The sequence below is a fragment of the Maniola hyperantus genome, chromosome 7 (genome assembly GCF_902806685.2).
Source record: "Maniola hyperantus chromosome 7, iAphHyp1.2, whole genome shotgun sequence".
Taxonomy (NCBI): domain Eukaryota; kingdom Metazoa; phylum Arthropoda; class Insecta; order Lepidoptera; family Nymphalidae; genus Maniola; species Maniola hyperantus.
Genome location: NC_048542.1, coordinates 12,947,992 through 12,969,037, shown reverse-complemented (window position 1 = coordinate 12,969,037; position 21,046 = coordinate 12,947,992). Strand labels below are relative to the sequence as shown.

General features: G+C 39.4%; 1 protein-coding gene across 3 annotated transcripts in view; it reads right to left on the bottom strand.

Annotated features, from left to right (window-relative positions):
- LOC117983863 (uncharacterized) overlaps positions 1-21,046 on the bottom strand; it is a 71,543-nt gene that overhangs the window by 48,635 nt on the left and 1,862 nt on the right. The window contains exon 1 of one of the 3 annotated variants that reach the window (XM_034970489.2): positions 17,882-18,336. The exons of 1 other annotated variant lie outside the window; for it this stretch is intronic. The gene's annotated coding sequence lies outside the window, so the exon portion shown is untranslated. Of the gene's footprint in view, positions 1-56; positions 151-17,881; positions 18,337-21,046 lie in introns of those variants that run through there. One more of the 3 variants, XM_069499965.1, reaches the window with a different exon arrangement.

Sequence of the window (21,046 nt, the reverse complement as noted above, 5' to 3'; positions counted from 1 at the left end):
CACCACCAGAATTAATAATTTTATTAATAAATATATATTCATAAAAACACACTCACTCAATAATTATTATTTAAATTGTTGTAAAGATAAAACCAGCAACAAGATGTCTGGGAACATTGTCTTCATTTTATCTTTATTGTTCGTTTTATTTCTCAAAGTCTTTAAACACGTCGTAAACACAAAACTCTTTACGGTTGAAAATGAAATAAACGTTTGAAACGTGAAATATACATAGATAAGTTACTTTAATACGTTATTTTTAAAATTATTTATTCTACCTCACGTAGAACTTGGGTAATTTAGAGAAATAGATAAAAAGCATGTTTTTGCACGTATATTCTCTACAATAACTGAAAGGTCTGATTCATTAATAAATAATAAATATAAACTGTCTACTAAAAGTGCAAATCAACTACCACTTTGTGATAGAATTGTCACGGATGAACAATAAATTAATTTTTAGATGAAGCCCGCGAAGTCATCTGAGAAGATTTGGGAACGGCATAAAAATTCTCCATCCGTTTGTACCAAATTTCGTCAAAATCGGTTAAACGAATGAGCCGTGAAAAGCTTTACAATATATACATAAATTAGTATGGATAGTGCTGTGATAGCCAGTAGATAGTTAGGACGTCCGCCTCCTAATAGGAGGTCGGGGGTTCGATCCCGGACACGCACCTCTAACTTTTCGGAGCTATATGTGCGTTTTAATTAATTAAATATCACTTGCTTTAACGGTGAAGGAAAACATCGTGAGGAAACCTGCATGCCTGAGAGTTCTCCATAATGTTCTCAAAGGTGTGTGAAGTCTACCAATACGCACATGGCCAGCGCGGTAGACTATCGCCAAACCCTTCATCATCATCATCATGATCAACCCATCACCGGGCGCGGGTCTCCTCTCAGAGTGAGAAGGGTTTTGCGGTGCGGTGCGGATTGGCAGACTTCACACACCTTTGAGAACATTATGGAGAACTCTCAGGCATGCAGGTTTCCTCACGATGTTTTCCTTCACCGTTAAAGCAAGTGATATTTAATTAATTAAAACGCACATAACTCCGAAAAGTTGGAGTTGCGTGCCCGGGATCGAACCCCCGACCTCCGATTAGAAGGCGGACGTCCTAACCACTAGGCTATCACAGCTTTTTACTACAGCTTAATTCTAATTATTGTCTTGTATCTGTGAGTCGGAGGTCTGTCAAATATAAAATATCGTTAACACTTAACGTCATCGATGAGCACCTGATTCGAGGCCAACGCAACCTTCCTCGTCGCTAGGTTAGAGTTGGAAACAAATAATTACTATTAATTTTTTTTTATAAAAACAGCGAGCAAACGAGCAGGCGGGTCACCTGGTGTCAAGTGATTACCGCCGCCCATGAACATTTGCAGTACCTATACCAGGAATTTGTTGGTCCGCCCCTTGAATAACCCCATGTCTGATAATATTAATACTGTTAGTATTTTTATAATAGGAACATACTAAGCAGCGCAACGTTTTGGCAGAACCCTCACTCGGTGGACAAACGACATCAAAGGAATCGCTGGAAGAGGCTGGACCCAGGCGGTGCAAGATCGCGCCGTTTGGAAATCCCTACTTTTAGTAGTCTCTACCTTGTAAAATGTACCTTCTAGAATGTTGAGTAGTGGACGTCTATCGATTGAACAAGGTCGAAGAAGAAGAGATTTACTAAGGGTCGGTCGGTTGAACCCGTTGAGCCAAAAAAAGAAGTAACCCCAGCATGCTCCATAGCGCTATTCATACAAACGTGTTTTGATTCTCATTGGAATATTGACCAATTATACTCAACTAGATGATGCCAACGATTTCGCCCACGTGGATTTAGCTTTTTAAAAATCCCGTTGGAACTCTTTGATTTTCCGGGATAAAAAGCCTATGTCCTTCCTCGGGGTGCAAGTTATCACTGTACCAAATTTCGTCAAAATCGGTTGAATGGAAGGGCTGTGAAATGTGAAAGGCTAGCAGACAGACAGACAGACAGACAGACGCACAGACAGACCGACACACTTTTGTATTTATAATATTAGTATGGATGAAGCCATCAACAGATTGTCAATTTTTCTCAGAATATTTTTGATGTGCCATAGGCAACTAATGATAAGTCGTTACAGGCTTCTGACTCCTAATAAGCTCCGCCACAAGAAAGTCAGAAAGTCATTGGTGGGAATGACTAAGTAAACCTACACTGTATCCATCTTTTATAACAAAATGCCACACTCAATTTTAGACATGCGCTGGCCTAGTACTGATTAAGCGAGATAATCTAGAAATAATGAACCTACCTATATTTTGTTGATGATGCATGAACTTTCTCACATGCCGCTCTATTTATCTTATTAGACATTGAATTAAAATTAAGGTCTTCAGGTCTTCACCTCAAACCTAACCTTGCCTTTATCATCTCCTTGAAGAATTTGAATTATAATTAAATTCACATATTATCTAATACAAACGCTTCCTGACGAGAGGAATTCTGTTAATTCCGTTATAGATTATTTTAAGCCATTCATCTGTATTAAGCAATTAAAAATATTAACACTTTATCGTGAGGAAACCTGCATGCCTGAGAGTTCTCCATAATGTTCTCAAAGGTGTGTGAAGGCTGACAATCCGTACTTGGCAATCATAGTGGACTATAGCCTAAAGTAACCCTTCTCGTGCCGGGAGGAGATACCCGGTCTTAGTAGTGGGTCGGCGATGGGTTGAGAACGTGGGTAGGTTTTTTTTTAATTTATAGACTAGCGCTTGGCTGCAATCAGACCTGCAGCGCGATTGCCGTAGAATGACAGCTACAATGTCACGATCGCAGTCACCTCGGATTGGTTGACGCTCGCTCACTATTGGCTACAATGCATTGTTGCAACAAGAATTGCACAAATTCAGCCAATAACAATAGTTGAGATTGTAATAATGATTGATGCAGGTTTTAGGCAATCGCCCTAGTGGTGGCAAGTCATGATGCAGCCTTTGACGGAGTGCGCTTACCTAGAAGATGCCTATTCACTCTTGACTTGGAGGTACCCATATTATAATTGGAGCAGAAAACTGATGCTGGAAGGGTGTTCCAAATCTTAGCGGTTCGCATTACTATTATGATGATGACGATAATCGCAGGCAGAGTAAAGGAGTACCTATCCAAGAAGAGAATTAGTGATCTAGGCTACTTTTTACCCGACTTCAAAAAAGGAGGAGTTCCTCAATTAGTTGGAATCTTTTTTTTTATTCAAGAAAAAAATGTCCGTACAAGATATATTAACAAGCTAGTCAATGGCTAAATTTAGCTTTAATCAAAAATGTAGTTGCATAATGTTCGAATATTTGTATCTCGATTCTCGATAGGTACGTCTGGACCGATCTTTCGCAATCGCAACAACATTGGCCTTGCAATGTTTGGCCGGTAATGTACAAACTAGGTAGGTACTTTACGAATAAGTAAGTAGGTAGTTAGTTGTTCTTTTTACTACCCGTGCGCGATAAGTTGAGACTCGCCTGGAATGCAACCCTCCGCCCGCTTGCCCTGTAACTTCCCCTCAAGCTCCCGTGTTATACTGTAGACAACGCCATTTTTTTTACATCTTAGTCTCGTACTTGCTTACGTCACGCAATGATGACGCGTTTCGATTTTTGTCTACAGTAGGTACAACCACGCGTCTGTGGCGTCACCGCCCCCCAGGTCTCAACTTATTGCGCACGAGTAGTACAAACTTAAATAGATTTAGATAGGTAACTTCTTCACATCTTGAGAGAAGACCCGGCCCAGTAGTGGACTGGTATTGGGTTGATTATGAATAGAATAGAATAGAATAGAATGTTTTTTTATTCATGTAAACTTTTTACAAGTGTTTATGAATAGTCAGGTAGTTTTAATTTACCACTCGTTCGGAACGCCGTTCCCACCGAGAAGAACCAGCAAGAAACTCGGCGGTTGCTCTTTTTAATTTTTCAATTTACAATGTTATTATACCCTACTATACAAGCCATTGCAGCCCCGTGCATTGCTGGAGCGAGTCAAATCCAAGCTTTTTTATCGTTTACATAGTCTGCGACTGTATAATATGCTTTTTTTAGGAGCATACTTTTAACACTTTTTTTAAACTTGTGTAAAGGCAAGTCTAAAATTGCTTGTGGCATTTTATTATAAAATATTACACTCATTCCCACAAATGATGATGATGATGATCTTCTTCATAGATTCAATTTCATTATTATTAGCTAGATAGTGTCCACCCCACGACTTCGTGCATAGGTATCATCCATTCTATGTAATGTTCTAAATGCAAAAGTGTGTCTATCTATCAGTTCATGATCAATAAATAACTAGTCATCTCGATCTTGGTACGCACGCAAATATTCCTAGGAGATTCATTTTAGATTTACTTAGCACCATTTTAGCACCCATTGGAGTAGTCAAAAACCCGACTCAGCTAAAAAAATATTAATATTTAAAATGAACACAAAACTTTTTGAGCGCTGTTTTAAAGCTATGTCTATGCAGCCTTTCATAAGTAGGCTTACTTAAATAACATACAAAGTAGTAGGTACAAACAAGGTATTTGCTAGGTATAATAAACCTCAAATTTCTCACGGGATTAAGCATAAGTGCCGAATAAACCAGTGTAGTAATTAAAATTCTGTGTAAGATTTACTTGAAAATCGTAGCCCTGTCGCAATACCTGGCGCCGACAATTCGTGTGATAATATAGGTAGGCAGTGGCGTGCACAGGGTTTGAAGCAAGGGTAGGCATTAGTTAGGTGAAAACCTGTTTACTGGCAGGTCATAATGAAAAATATGCATTGAGCCATTACAACTGGGGTAAGCACTGCATTTATGCCTTTATGACCTGCACGCCACTGTAGGTAGGATATGCTAGCGTAAGGCTAAGTTTACATTACTTAGTATCATTTTAGTGCATTGACACTCAATCATTTGATTATTCTGGTTATATGACTTTAAATGCCCGGGATGCAAGCTATTTCTGTATCAAATTTTGTCAAAATCGGTTCAACGGATGGGCCGTGAAAAACTAGCGGACAGACAGACAGGTACACTATCGAACTGCTTATTAGTACTTACGTAATAGTACATAAGGATTATTTTGTGTAGATCTATTGTAAGTACCTCATCATCATCATCATGATCAACCTATCGCCGGCTCACTACAGAGCACGCGGGTCTCCTCTCAGACTGAGAAGGGTTTTGGCCATAGTCTACCACTCTGGTCAAGTGCGGATTGGCAGACTTCACACACCTTTGAGAACATTATGGAGAACTCTCAGGCATGCAGGTTTCCTCACGATGTTTTTCTTCACCGTTAAAGCAAGTGATATTTTAATTACTTAAAATTTAAAAACGCACATAACTCCGAAAAGCCCGGGATCGAACCCCCGACCTCCGATTGGAAGGTGGACGTCCTAACCACTAGGCTACCACGGCTTGTAAGTACCTACTTATAGAATATAATATGTAGATGATTCAGATGTGGGTAAGATAATCCATTAATGATATTAAATCTAAAAGAATCTCAAGGAAATCCCTAATAACCACAAATTTATAGATATAGGTGTCATCACAAAACGTACCTAATGTGTTGTATGCACAGGAAAAAACCAATGAACGCTTCGACTACTTTAATTAGTAATTAATTCTCAACGGGGAAGTACTTTTGATCGAAGCATCGCACACCTAGCGCTCCGATTGACGCGGACGGTGAGTCTTAAAACGATCCAAACTAGTATTATAAATGCGAAAGAGTGTCTGTCTGTCCGTCTGCCTGTCTGTTAGCTTTTCACAGCCTAACGGTTTAACCAATTCTGATCAAATTTGGTACAGAGGTAAGTATATCCGTGGGAAGGGCATAGGCTACTTTTTATCCCGGAAAATCAAAACATTTTCACGAAATTTTTAAAAAACCTAAAACCACGCGGACGAAGTCACGGGCATCATCTAGTAACAAATAATTTATTGGAGAATCAGCTGGCCCCTTGCGTGACTATAGGCAAATAAGCTCAGTTTAAGTTAAGATAAAATAAAAGATGCCTCTCCACTCCATCTGTAGGTACTCTGTGAGATTCTAACCTTTGATCGACCGAAAAAGAAACCCCCACCATTATGTGATAACAGGAAAGGGTCACGACCCTGAGCAGCGAAGAGATCGTTTGAGATTCCAATACAACAATTAAAAGTCAGAAGTCAGTAAATCATCAATTAACATTTAACCTTTACATTTAACAGACGTTTAGAAGGACTTTACTTAATTTATATATTATAACAAAAATCAATCTGACAGTCGGTAATCTTGTCTATAATAAGCTTGTCTATACTTCTTTTAAATATTGTGTTAAAGTAAAAAGGCATGAAAATGTGAATTAAAATTGGTACCTATTTAGGCTTTTGGTTGAAAATGGAGGAATACCTACGTGTTTTACATTATGGTCGAATGTCTATGACGACATAATCACGTGCGATAACAAATTAAATTACTTATAAGAATAACGTAGCAATAATTATGCAGAAATATTAACGTGCTTCGGTTTTTTTTTTTCGTGCCGCGTGATTCCTACTTTTTTATGTTAAACAGGTGGTATAAAAATATTATGGTTGGTAGAACATTAATGCATCATTTACCTACCAAGCGATGACCTGACTCAGGGGCGAGCGCTATATGCCACAAAATAGATCCCTGTGGCCAACCTGTGGCTTATAAATTGATAGGAGGTGCCGTTCATTTTTGTGAATGAAATATGGCGCAACGGGGATTATAATATAAGGGATGATTGGAAATTCCATCGGGCACACCTCTAATCGAAAATAATTTTTAATTAGAGGGTAGGTACTTCTATCTTTCGAAATCTTTGCGGTATGAAGTGTTGCGAACTAACATTCGAGCTATAGACAATTAGTGCGACAAAGCGCTGCAAAAGTCACGAAAAATCGATGTCGTAATGATGGGGTATAAATTGGAATAATGAATTATGGCAAAAGTTGATATTAATTTTGATGAATTGCTTTTGATTAGGCCTTATTGATTATAAGGATAAATCTTTTACGGCTGATCAACTCATCTAGCTCATATAGGTTCTTCAATTAATTGACATGAATTGCCAGTGTACATTTGTAGGTAAGTACATAATATAAGTATATAGCTGTGGTAGCCTAGTGGTTAGGACGTCCGCCTTCCAATCGGAAGTCGGGGGTTCGATCCCGCACCTCTAACTTTTCGGAGTTATGTGCGTTTTTAAGTAATTAAAATATCACTTGCTTTAACGGTGAAGGAAAACATCGTGAGGAAACCTGCATGCCTGAGAGTTCTCCATAATGTTCTCAAAGGTGTGTGAAGTCTGCCAATCCGCACTTGGCCAGCGTGATAGACTATGGCCAAAACCCTTCTCACTCTGAGAGGAGACCTGTGCTCTGTAGTGAGCCGGTGATGGGTTGATCATGATGATGATGACATAATATATACTGTAAACTGTTGGTTATAAAATAATAGTTTTCACATCCAAAGAAATACAATAAAATACCTGTTAGGCCCTTGCGATTTCCCTGTCTCCTTTTTTCTTATAATTTACAACAAATTAGGTTTCCTCTCATTTTTTTAAAATTCAGCAACAAGTTAACCTTTGACTGCAATCTCACCTGGTGGTACCTAATTGATGATGCAGCCTAAGGGTGAGATTTATAGAGCGCACTCTGACTTGGCTTAGACTTAAGACAGAGTTAAAACGAGACAGAGCTAAATCTCTCACATAAATCTGTCTCGTTTTAACTCATTCTTAAGTCTGAGCAAAGTCAAAGTGCGCTATATAGATCTCAGCCTAAGATGTAAGATCTAAAGCCTAAGATCATTAATAACGTATACCTACCTACTTGGGTAGCATCGATATAGAATCTTAATCTAGGTATATCAATAACAAGCAACTTAATTGGTAAGCAATCAACTGGCAATGTAGTTTGAAGAACGAAAATAACGTTAGGGTCATAAACCTCGCACCGGAAAACGCAGGATTGGGAGACTCCCCACTAGGTAGACGCATGTTGCTAGGAACTGGACACAAGCGACCCAAGATTGTGTTCTGTGGCGATCATTGCAAGAGATCGTTGTCCAGCTGTGGACGTCTACATCAACTGAGACAACGTAAAGACCAATGACATATAGACCGTATAGCTCTATCGATTATAAACATACCAGAAGTGAAATTAAATATTAATCACAACGCGCAGAGGCTTATCGAGAGTTTTACCTGTTCTAATAACCTAGCTGCAATATTAATTTGATTAGGGCACAATAATTGATATTGCAACCACTCAATCAATATGAAGACCTAAACACAAAAAGCATCTCGAGTCGGAGTCTTCTCGGACTCGTCGGGGTCTCGAGTCGCGGTGACTGCTTACCATGGTTACGTAGCGTCAGTTCTTTCATATGGACTGCCCGTCTGGGGTAATTCAGTAGACAAGAGCATTCAGGGCTCATAAGAAGTGCATTCGGGCTATTTTTGGTGTTGGTCCTCTGGTAAGTTGCAGACCGTTGTTTAAAGACTTAAAGGTTTTGCCGCTACCGAGCATGTTTATTATAAAAATATGCATTTTCGTCAAAAAGTACCCTCAGTATTTTAAGCGTAACAGCGAAATGAATAGAAGTAAAAGGTATCCTAATAAATTGTACGTACCGAGATGCAACATGGATATATTCAAAAGAAATGCCTTTTATAAAGCCATTATGGTATTTAATAAGCTACCGCAGTCATGATGAAAAATGTTTCTATAGTGTAAATGATTATATGACCCATTAATGTAGATTTGACCTTAACTGTTTTGTTGCTGTTGTAGGATAATTATTTATATTTTATGATAACTAATTTTTTTTAAAATTATTATTGACATCGACATGCGTTTTTAATGTAATAGAACAATTTGCACACTAAGTTATTGGTTGAATGTGTTAGAACAAAATAGATTTAAAACCAAATTGTACCACATTCTAGCAAATAAACACTATTTCTATTTCTATTTCTATTTCGGAATGAGACTAGCTTAAAACCGTTGTTTCGGTGCTGCGCTGAACTTGAGCTGCGTAGGCCCTACTGGCCGCTACAGCGTCACCGGGTGTGTGTTGTTTCGGATTGACTATGCTGCGTAGGCCCTACTGGCCGCTACAACGTCACCGGGGGGGTTGGCGAGCGCGAAGCTCCGCCTGGGGGTGAGCCCTAGGGCTCGAAGAAATAATTCGAGAGGTCGGGGGGCAACGTCCTCCTAAGGGCGCCTCCTGTGAGGCTCGGACCACGGCTTAGGATGACGTTGGGATGGGTGGAGTTGTTGGACTACTGGTTAGTCCGTACGCCCCCGAGGCCGTGGCGTGAGTCCACGTCCGGGTGACGTTAGAAATCGGGGACCTCGTCTTCGCCGGCGAAGACGCTGTGATGAGGTTGTATTGTGTAGCCCTACGAGATAGGGTGCATTGTCGGTAATGATTTGATCGTCGGGGTCGTTAAGGACGTGCTTAGGGCGTCTTTTATCCGGGGGATCGTTTCGGTCAGGGGTGTATGTCGCTGCCTCAACTATTAGGGGGTTGGGGTGTCTAATGGCTTTCTCAAAATAGTTTTTGGAAAGCTGTTTAAAGTAATGAGCTATTGTCGGGAGTTGGAGGTCTCTGTGGAGGTCCACGTTGCGCATGTACCACGGGGAGTCAGTGGCCATACGCATAAACTTATTCTGTAGGACTTGGAGAGGTTTGAGAGAGGAGGGCGTCAGGTGTGCAAATGCAACACAGGCATAAGACATTAAGCATCACCAGGGAACAACCACCCGAATTTATAGTATCGACCCAAGGTGGCTTCCCCGCAACAGATCACGTGACTTCCGTTTCAAAAAACGGCAACTACATACGATATTCAGATTCTTTGGGAAATATAAATTAGGTAAGTATAAACACCTTTTGACTTGTAGGTATAATTAAGCAGCAATTTATCAAATTTTGTGAAATACCACGCCCAATCCATCGCAGTCTCACTACTGAGCACAAGTCTTCTCTCAGAATGACAAGGGCTTAGCCACAGTCCAACACGCTGTCCAAGTGCGGATTGACAAACCATCACCGGTTTCCTTGATTTCCTCACGATGTTTTCCTTCACCGAGCAAGTGATATTTAATTGCTTAAAACGCACATTAAGTTCTACTCCGAAAAGTTAGAGGTGAAATACACATAGGTACCTAAGTAATAAAAGATTCATTTACTTCGCCGTTTGAGCGACTGTTATACGAATAGTAGTGGGTAAGTAATAGCCTAGTACCGTCTAGCAGTAACTTATGAAATTTCAACTAGGTTCTCTAAAATTATTAAACATTTCGTTTTACAGAGTGCTATGCAGCTATTTTATCTCTTTTCGGTTGCAGTTTAGAATGAAAACAGACGCAATTTTGAGTAAAAACTAAAATCTAGTATGATAGCATCTAATTTGCCTTTCAAAACATGACCCATTTACACGCAGATCACGTGGGGGATTTATTATAATGAGTAATTTAGTGTGTATATTTTTTTAGATTTTGCTTTATTTACCTACCTACTATTCTATCTATTTCTGTGTACCCAGGTATGTATTTCTCCTCTGATATTGTTGTACAAATGAAGTGATACATCATACCATACAACCCTTTCGCCTAATTTTATAGAATCTTCTGCTTTATCGTTGCGGAAGATAAAGCGACAAGGCAGCTTTTATACTCATCTACTTTACTATCTTATGTTGGTCGTACCCATAGATTAATTATTGGTCTCGCTCCGCTGTCGTACCTAATAAAGAATATTTTACTTCATTTTATTTCTCATACTACTTCATCCTTCATCCCTGTTTTGCTGTCAAAGTTCCTTATTTCTCTACTTGTAGTCATTTCTCAATATTTAGTTTTTTATTAAGACATAGACAAGAATCCTAACATCATAATAATCAGGAGAGCAAAGACTGAGACTGCGGCAAAGTGCGGCATGCGGGTTATATTCTCACGGCTCTTACAATAATTACTTACATCCTACTTTTAATATGGGCACAATACCCCCAGTCTTGACTGTAGTGAATCGACAGCTCAATGACAAAGTATGACTTTCTAAGTGCCTATTTACAATTTTCGTAAAATAGGTACATACTCCGCTGTACTACTCAGTGGGCGGCCCAAAGTAATGAACATCGACATTTAGAAGGAGATAGCAAATTGTCCCATTGCGACCGAACTGAGACAACGCTCTACAAAGCCAAAATATACAGGCCAATGTACATTACTTTCTTCCGGGTATTGTACATTTTGTTTCGAAACTGACAAACTCGTAAATCCAATATTGCGCTCATAAAACAATCGTTTCTAATTTCTATAGTAATTCTACGTGACACGCCAAAGCATTTAGATTTGTTATGTCAATAAAGACATTGCTAATGAGCTGGTTTGACTAACAGACGTGCGCGTTAACGCTCATTACGCTAATCGCTTTATTTCTTATATGTTTTTATGGGTTTTGCATACATTATGAGCTATTGTTTTCAGTGATAAGCATTTTTTTCAAGTTTACACTGAACTTGGCCCTTTTAACCATGTGTTAAGTGTTTGTCGATATTATGAAGAAAGACTTACTGCGCACTGAATCCGAACCGAATCCGAGAATTCTCAATCCGAAATGGTTGTTTTCTTGTGGCGCGGCTTCAGCGCCCAACTGGCGCCTAAGCCGAAGTATTTGACAAAGAAGTTCAGTACCTATCATAGCGGTAACACCAGAGACGTAAGTCGGTCCACTCAAATCCACGGTTGGGGATGTGGAGGGCGGTGGGTTGGTGGTTGTTTTCTTGTGGCGCGGCTTCAGCGCCCAACTGGCGCCTAAGCCGAAGTATTTGACAAAGAAGTTCAGTACCTATCATAGCGGTAACACCAGAGACGAAGTCGGTCCACTCAAATCCACGGTTGGGGATGTGGAGGGCGGTGGGTTGGTGGTTGTTTTCTTGTGGCGCGGCTTCAGCGCCCAACTGGCGCCTAAGCCGAAGTATTTGACAAAGAAGTTCAGTACCTATCATAGCGGTAACACCAGAGACGTAAGTCGGTCCACTCAAATCCACGGTTGGGGATGTGGAGGGCGGTGGGTTGGTGGTTGTTTTCTTGTGGCGCGGCTTCAGCGCCCAACTGGCGCCTAAGCCGAAGTATTTGACAAAGAAGTTCAGTACCTATCATAGCGGTAACACCAGAGACGAAGTCGGTCCACTCAAATCCACGGTTGGGGATGTGGAGGGCGGTGGGTTGGTGGTTGTTTTCTTGTGGCGCGGCTTCAGCGCCCAACTGGTGCCTAAGCCGAAGTATTTGACAAAGAAGTTCAGTACCTATCATTGCGGTAACATCATAGACGTAAGTCGGTCCACTCAAATCCATTGCAAGTAGGTATGAGGGGTTGCGCATTAGTTCTGAATTTCGTTTTCTGAAGCCGAGAATACGTCCAATTCGGAGCATTGTTGACTTATTAAGGACTAGCTTATGCTCGCGACTTCGTCTGCGTGGACTATGCAAATTTCAAACCCTTGTTTTTAGCCTCTTAGGGGTTGAATTTTCAAAAATCCTTTCTTAGCGGACGTCAACCAAATAATTATTGCTATCTGCATGCCAAATTTCAGCCCGATCCGTCCAGTAGTTTGAGCTGTGCGTTGATAGATCAGTCAGTCAGTCAGTTACCTTTTCCTCTTATATATTTAGACTAGCTTATGCACGCGACTTCGCCCGCGTGGACTACACTTATTTCACACCCCTATTTCCTTACCCCTTTACCCCTTAGGGGGTTGAATTTTCAAAAATCCTTTCTTAGCGGATGCCTACGTCATAATAGCTATCTGCATGCCAAATTTCAGCCCGATCCGTCCAGTAGTTTGAGCTGTGCGTTAATAGACCAGTCAGTCACCTATTCCTTTTATATATTTAGACTAGCCTATGCTCGCGACTTCGTCCGCGTGGACTACACAAATTTCAAACCCCTATTTCACCACCTTAGGGGTTGAATTTTCAAAAATCCTTTCTTAGCGGATGCCTATGTCATAATAGCTATCTGCATGCCAAATTTCAGCCCGAACCGTCCAGTAGTTTGACCTGTGCGTTAATAGACCAGTCAGTCAGTCACCTATTCCTTTTATATATATTTAGATATCAGTGAATATAGGTAATACCTAGTTCCTAATGACTCCAGTAAATCCCGTGTGTCGCGTTACCACCGGTAGGTTGTGTCAACTGAGCTACATCAGCAATTGTACAAATTGGCCAATCATACACACATTCTTCTTTATTCCCACGAACGTGATTTAGTGTGGGCGAACTCGTTCCTATGAACTGTTCTACTAGAACCCTATTAGGGATCATATTATAACTGCTTCGTTCGTCTTCGGGCTATACATGGCTCGTTTAGTTGCAGATCAAACCAAATAAAAGTTATTGGGTTTTCGGTCAAGAAATTTTCAGGCTAAAATCTTTAAAGCGTAGGTTTAAAGTTACTTTCGAGCGAGAAAAATGTCATAGCTATAAGCTGTGATAGCCTACTGGTTAGGACATCCGCCTTCTAATCGCAGGTCGGGGGTTCGATCCCGGCACGCACCTCTAACTTTTCGGAGTTATGTGCGTTTTAATACCACTTGCTTTAACGGTGAAGGAAAACATCGTGAGGAAACCTGCATGCCTGAGAGTTCTCAGAGGTGTATGAAGTCTACCAATACGCACATGGCCAGCGTGGTAGACTATAGCCAAAACCCTTCTCACTTTGAGAGGAGACACGTGCTCTAAAGAGCCGGCGCGGTGGTGGGTTGATCATGATAACTTTGTCTCGTTTTAACTGTAAGTAAGTCTGAGCAAAGTCAACATTTATAGCAGCCTTAAATCAAGAAGAACGCCGGCCGGTCCTGCGCCTGATCTCTCTCCGTACTATGAGAACGATCTCTATTCAGAGAGTACCTACACCTGTGCTTGTGTTCATGTACACTAATATGCACAATACCTACTAGGTATCTCCTACGTAGTTGTATTAATACTACTGAGGGTTAGTAAAAAAAAAATATCAATGAAGGAACTTGATATTGAATTTTGAAAATTATAAAACATCATTCTTACTAGGGAATGGATGTAGATAATTGTCGAATAGGTAAATTCTAATACTAAGGGCCTATTTCACTATCTTCACATCAACTTTATCTAACCTAACGAATATTGTAGACGTATTGGAAATCTGTCAAAATCAAAGAAATTGTTAGTACTATTCTAGTAAGTACAACAAGAATTATTATATTACTAGCTGATGCCTGCGACTTCGTCCGCGTGGAATTAGGTTTTTAAAAATCCCGTGGGAACTCTTTGATTTTCCGGGATAAAAAGTAGTCTATATGTCACTCTCCATGTCTTTATCTATACCCATGCAAAAATTCACATCAATCCGTTGCACCGTTGCGACCTGATTGAAGGACAAATCAACAAACCAACAAACAAATAAACCAACAAACAAACACACTTTCGCATTTATAATAAGGGTACTGATGGTACATCCATGGTCAAAATATCAACTTGATCTGTTAGATAAAGATTATCTGCAGTTTTTAAACAGGCCCCTAGATTCTCTACTTTTTCATATACAGCTAATTGTTTTCTTACTACGTACATACGTGACTGGAGAGCACTTAAATCTTAAAAGCTTAATTCCCTATGCGGTAACTCGTAAGGAGCTGGCATTGTATATCAATCTATACCAATTGTCCCATTGTATGGGCTACCTTGAAACGTATGTCAAAGGTTACAATTTTCAAATAGAAGCAAAAATAGATCTCATTGTAGGTATAAGCACAGTATAAGCCCGTACCGGAACGCTAAATCGCTTGGCGGCACGGCTTTGCCGGTAGGGTGGTAACTAGGCCACGGGCGAAGCCTCCCACCAGACCAGACCAGAAATTTAGAAATTATAAAATTCCAAGCCCCTGCCAGGAAACGAACCCGGGATCTCCCACTAATAAGACCACAGTGCTTACCACTGCACCAGGGAGGTCGTCAAAAAACAATCCCTAATATGTATGTGAGAATACTTATTACATTAATTGATATTTGAAAAATGACAGTAGATATTTATGTATGGTTTTGGGAATAAGTATCATAAATTCACTGCAGTATTTTTAATAACGTAAACTTTAGTGTTGACTTTGTTTAATTAATTTCGATTTATAATTTTGATTCGCGGGATTCCAACCAATCGTCCAAAAGCTCCAACATAGTCGGTCCGATCGTATCAGTAGGTTTGAAACTAAATTGGCTCGTCTATTAGTTTATTATACCTAACACGTGTTGACCGTTAGGTATAGGAAGCGTCGTCGGTGTAATCCTTAACAACTTTATTATTTCCAAGTATTGCCTATGGCTATAAGTATGTGTTTCCTATAATATAGGTAGGTACTCGTACGTTCATACGCACCGGGTAGGTCGTCAAAGTTTGAATATTATATACTTTACTTTTGAAGGCGGGGAAAACTGCGGTTAACAACAGGAAGGTATAACATACAACCTGTTTACTAAAAGAATGGACCTGGCGTCGATTAAAAATCAAAAATAATAATTAAAAACTCAACAAATGGCAGACAAAAATTCGTGTATCAGTGACAAAAATGCGAACATAGGTACACGTACTACGAATTTTTGTCTGCCACTTGCTGAGTTTTTAATTTTTTTAATTTTTAATCGACGCCATTCTTTTAGTAAACGGGTTGTACATAAAGACCTATCTCATAAACAAAAGGTGAGCATCTATATGCAACAAGATACAATGCCTTCAGATATTATTTAGTTTAGGTTTTAGAGATAAGAACATCTCGCGATATTAGTGTATCTTTAATGCCATCTTGAAGATAACGGTGTACCTATTGAGATTTTTCTAACTGCATGGTGACATCTACTGAAGAAAGAAAAAAGAGTCAAGTGCGAGTCAGACTTGCGCACCGAGGGTTCCGTACTACAATCGTACTTTTTCAACATTTTGCACGATAAATCAAAAACTATTTATTACACATAGAAATAAATAAAAATCTGATTAAGAATGTACAGGTACAAAGCCCTTTCATAATAATATTATGATACCCTACTTGCTACATTAATCTTACTTTGAAAGTTGAAAACACTAATTATTTAGTCATGAACACATTTTTATTTTTTTTGTGATGTAACCACCAAATTCACGGTTTTCGGATTTTTCCCCTTATGTGTGCTATAAGGCCTATCTACCTGCCAAATTTCATGAGTCTAGGTCAACGGGAAGGTATACCTACATATAGGTTTCTTGACAGACACGACAGACAGACAAACAACGAAGTGGTTTCTATGGAACCCTAAAAAGGGTCAAGTGCGAATCAAACTCATACATGAAAGGCTCCGTACCATCGTACAAGATTCATAACACTATCATGTAGGTACCTACTTTTTAAATGCATGGTGGCCATTTTGAAATTCACCATCTTGAAATTTTTAGTACTTAGGTACTTATTTGTTGTTTTAACGACACTAGAAATACACACTGTGAAAATTTCTCCTTTCTACTATTAGGACGGCGTCATCTATTAGGTACAGAGATAACTTCCATCCCGGAGACGGATGTAGTAAGCTACTTTTTGGCCCAGAAAATTCCCACGAGATTTTTAACTTAACTTTGACGAAGTTTTCGATAATTTCGAAAATTTCGATAGATGATTAGGTTAGGTATCTTATTTAAGTACTCGAATCACCACACAAAATTAAAACTTTAATTTGAAAATGAAATTGTGCCTTGAAAATTTGACTTTTCTCATAATATACCTAACTATTAGGTATCTTATCTATAAATAATGAGCGGATTTCGTTTCTTATTTGCTAAGACGTCATTATAGCATGTCTCTATTATCATTTAATCTTCTGTTAGTTTTAGTGTACGCAAAACCTGAAAGTAGTTTGTTTAGAATCAGTAACAGAATCGATTACAATAATTTTTACTGCGGGTTATATTTCGACCAAAAATTACTTTAAAATCCTGCAAGTTTGAATAGGTACCCAGTTGAATAACAGGATGCACCAGCTGATTCGAGCCGCGCAAGCGAGAGCGCGCACGATCGACGCCAGCCATCCCGTTCGCTCACAGCCGCTCGCTTGGGGTGACCATGTTTTGTTTAGGACAACGACTCAACAAGCTTATAACTTCGTGATTTTTCATTAAATAATTTTGAAATTTTGTATGTAGGTATGTATATTCTTTACTTAAAAATATTCGCCACATGTTTCGGTTTTTGCGCATACTAAAACTAACGTTGTATAGGTATACCAGCCAGAAGGAATATAGTAGGTAGGTGGTACCGTTTCAGGAAACCCAATACTAAAGTAGACGGCACTTTCAACCTATTGCCAGCTGACTACTGAGCATACGTCTTTAATCAGAATGAGAAGGGATTAGGGCATAGTCCACCATGCTGACCAAGTGCAGACTGGCAGACTTCACACTTATTTAAATATAATGGAAAACTCAGGCATGCAGGTTCCCTTGTGTATATCTAGTAATTGAAAACCGGCGGTCTGTGTGCAACAATGTAAAGTAAGTTGCTTTAGCATGTCGTTTCTTTACCAGTTAGTGCCTACAAAGAGACTAGATGATTCAGACGTGCCTTAAAAGCCTAAGTACCTACTGCCTAATGAAAATATTAATTAATAATAGAAGTTAAGTGTATGATCAACAAACCTATAGTACCTACCTACCTTTAGAAATACTTAGTTCTAATATAAGTATTTTGTTTTTATTTATTAAATTAGTACCTACCTAAGTATAAGAAAAAAATTAAAGTCACATTATGTGAACTTACCTTCTGTGAAGAATCGGGAAAGCCGCTGTTGATATGTAAATACTTCCACCGAAAATTTTCTAAAATCTTATAGGTAAACTGCAAAAGTCTAGATATAGCTTGAAGCTATTGAGAAACGGAGCTTCTTCTTGAAAATTTTCATCTTCCTCTTTACAAAGGGATCCACTGTGAAACTTGTCAAACAACAAAAAGTTTTAATAGCTAAACTATAAACTCTTTTCTCTAGCATGCAAAGTTCGCGCCGGCCACTAAAAAAGCCATTTGCTTACTGGCTGGTTAGACGCGGCAAAATTTGAAAATGGAACGACCAAACTCGATAATGGTTCGCGTAGCAGTTAAAGGAAACACTGCTATTTCACTGCGCTGTATTATTTAATTCTATTGGATGATTAGGGTTTTATTGCCGGAATGGTGCGTAAGTCTAGCCCACGCGTTCTCGGCCCGAGTCGAGACTGAATGCGATCCTTTTCGTCGTCAAATATTCTCCTTAATAATTTAAGACCGGTGTATGTACAATATAAGGTTTCATATAAGTACGGGAGATCTCCGTGTCACTTAATGTAAACGCGACGGAAACTCTATGAAGTTGATATTACATTGGTTTAGATTTTTGCTGGTCCGCATAAGAACGCTGATCACTGACATAGCGCAAGACATCAGCAAGCTGAAGTGGCATGCTTCTCGTAGGGGCGATGGCCATTGAAGCAGTTCCAAAAAGTTCTAAAGTGGAAACCGCGTACTAACTACGAGCATAGAAGAATTTTGATGTTTGGTACAAAGTTAGGTTATGTCTCAAGGACGGGCATAAGCTACTTTTTATCCCGGAAAAATATCGTGATACCACAGGAATACGGAAAATTTAAAAAGCATAAACTGCTTAGCCAATTTTGACGAAATTTGGTCCAGAATGTTATGTCCCGGCGGGGATAGACATAAGCTACTATTTATTCCGCAAAAATAACATGTTTCCACAGGAATAAGTGCGTCATAAGACACTTCCGGCATGATGGACTGACGATGTAAAGAGAGTGGCGGGAAGCAGCTGGATGAGAAACGCTGTAGACAGTGCATAGTAGCGCTCACTAGGGAAGGCTTATTTTTATAGGCTTTTAAAGGCTTAATCCATGAGGACAATGTTGCTGGCATCATCTAGTTCTTCATAATGGATACATTATTTAAAAAGATATTCTAGAAATTGCAGTGGTAACAGCAGCTCCATAAATATCCCTATATAGATCATCCTATAGATGCGTTTCTCAATAATTTTATCGTGCACTTTAGTACGCCCACATCTTAGTCTTTGTTCTGTACCCATTATAGTAGAGATTCGTTCGGTCAGCTCACTGCCGATCCTTAGGTATCTACCTAGGTACCACTTACAAGAACCTACACGGGAATCTGTGTTTTATTATGAAGGGTTTAAATGTTATTATCGTATTAATATTTCTTATTGTTAGCAATTATGATTGGTATTGAATCGATAGTCTCGACGAAACTTTTAGCTGTGCCTACCTAGTACCTACATTCCTTATTTGAGCTAGCTTTTATTGATACCTACAGTTCATTAGAATCCCATGTCTGGTCACGTACCTACTGATAGTAGGTGTATTGCAACATGACACGTCATAAGATACCAGTGAACCTCATACTTGAAGACCATCTTTAAACCGCGTACACACAATAGTGAAGTGGGATTTTAAAAAAACCTAAATCCATGCGGACGAAGTCGCGGGCATCATCTAGTACTTGAATACAAATGAATAGCCGAAATGTTCGGAGCGACTGCACCAAATTGGATATATTTTTTGTGTTCGTTATTGTCAGGACAAGGTTTGTATAAAATGATATATTCTTTGGGAAATCCGCGGGACGCGGACTAAGTCGCGGGCAACAGCTAGTACCTAGATTAGATTTACTTCGAGCGTAGTCAAGTCCTTAAAATAAAATAAAATTTCTAAGTATCTATACAGGAGTCAATCAGTGGCAAAATAATAAGAACAGCACTAATAATTCAAAGAAGGTATAAGTAAGTCCCGTAAATTGCTATTGCGCTGGAACCATGTGTCGTTAATATCGAAATGACGTCATTTTTACGTCAGCCGAAATAAAAATATACCATCAGCTCAAAACTTCAGTCTAGTGCTGACGTCACTAAAATGGCGGCCACGCGCATTAGCAATTTGCGGGTTTTTATTATAGCAAATTATTATTATTATATTTTTATAATAGCAAATTTACTTAGTTATTAATAGTGTTTAACATCTGCTTAGAAGTATCTTGGTACAAGGTATTTAGTTTCAAACAAAACGGATCAAGATAAAACAAAACCATCTCCTGCTTCCTTCGGTCTTTCTCCTTTTGCGTTACTTTTTACTTATTACGGCTTGGGAGGTAATTTATTACTAACGATAAGACAATCCATGCTTCCATACTATCCATACTAATATAAATGCGAAAGTGTGTCTGTCTGTCTGTCTGCTAACTTTTCACGGCCCAACAGTTTAACCGATATTGATGAAATTTGGTATAGAGTTAGCTTACATCTTTCTATCCCAGATAATCATAGAGTTCCCACGGGATTTTTAAAAGCTAAATCCACGCGGACGAAGTAGCGGGCATTCTCTAGTCAGTAGCCTTATAGTTATTATAAATGTAAAAGTGTGTTTGTTTGTTGGTTTATTGGTCTGTTGGTTTGTCGGATTGACGTGATTTTTTGCATGTGTAAAGACCTAGAGAGTGACATAGGTTACTTTTTATCAGTGATGTGGTTATTTTATCCCGGAAAATCAAAGAGTCCCCACGGGATTTTTAAAAACCTAATTCCATGCGAACGAAGTCGCGGGGATCAGCTAGTAAAAAATAAAAAAAATAAAAAAGGCACGTGCTAGCAGCCCAATCAACCATGCCGCCCTCCAAATTCGAGCGTCCTAGGCCTTCTTTTTTTTTAAATAGCGGGCAAACGAGCAGGCGGGTCACCTGATGTTAAGTGATTACCGTCGCCCATGAACATTTGCAGCACCAGAGGAACCGCCAATGCGTTGCCGGCCTTTTAGGAATTTTTTGGTCCGCCCCTTGAATAACCCCATGTCGTAATCTAGTGGGAACACCGCCGATGGGAGTTGGTTCCACAGTTTGCATGTACGTGGAAAGAAGGATCTGGCACAG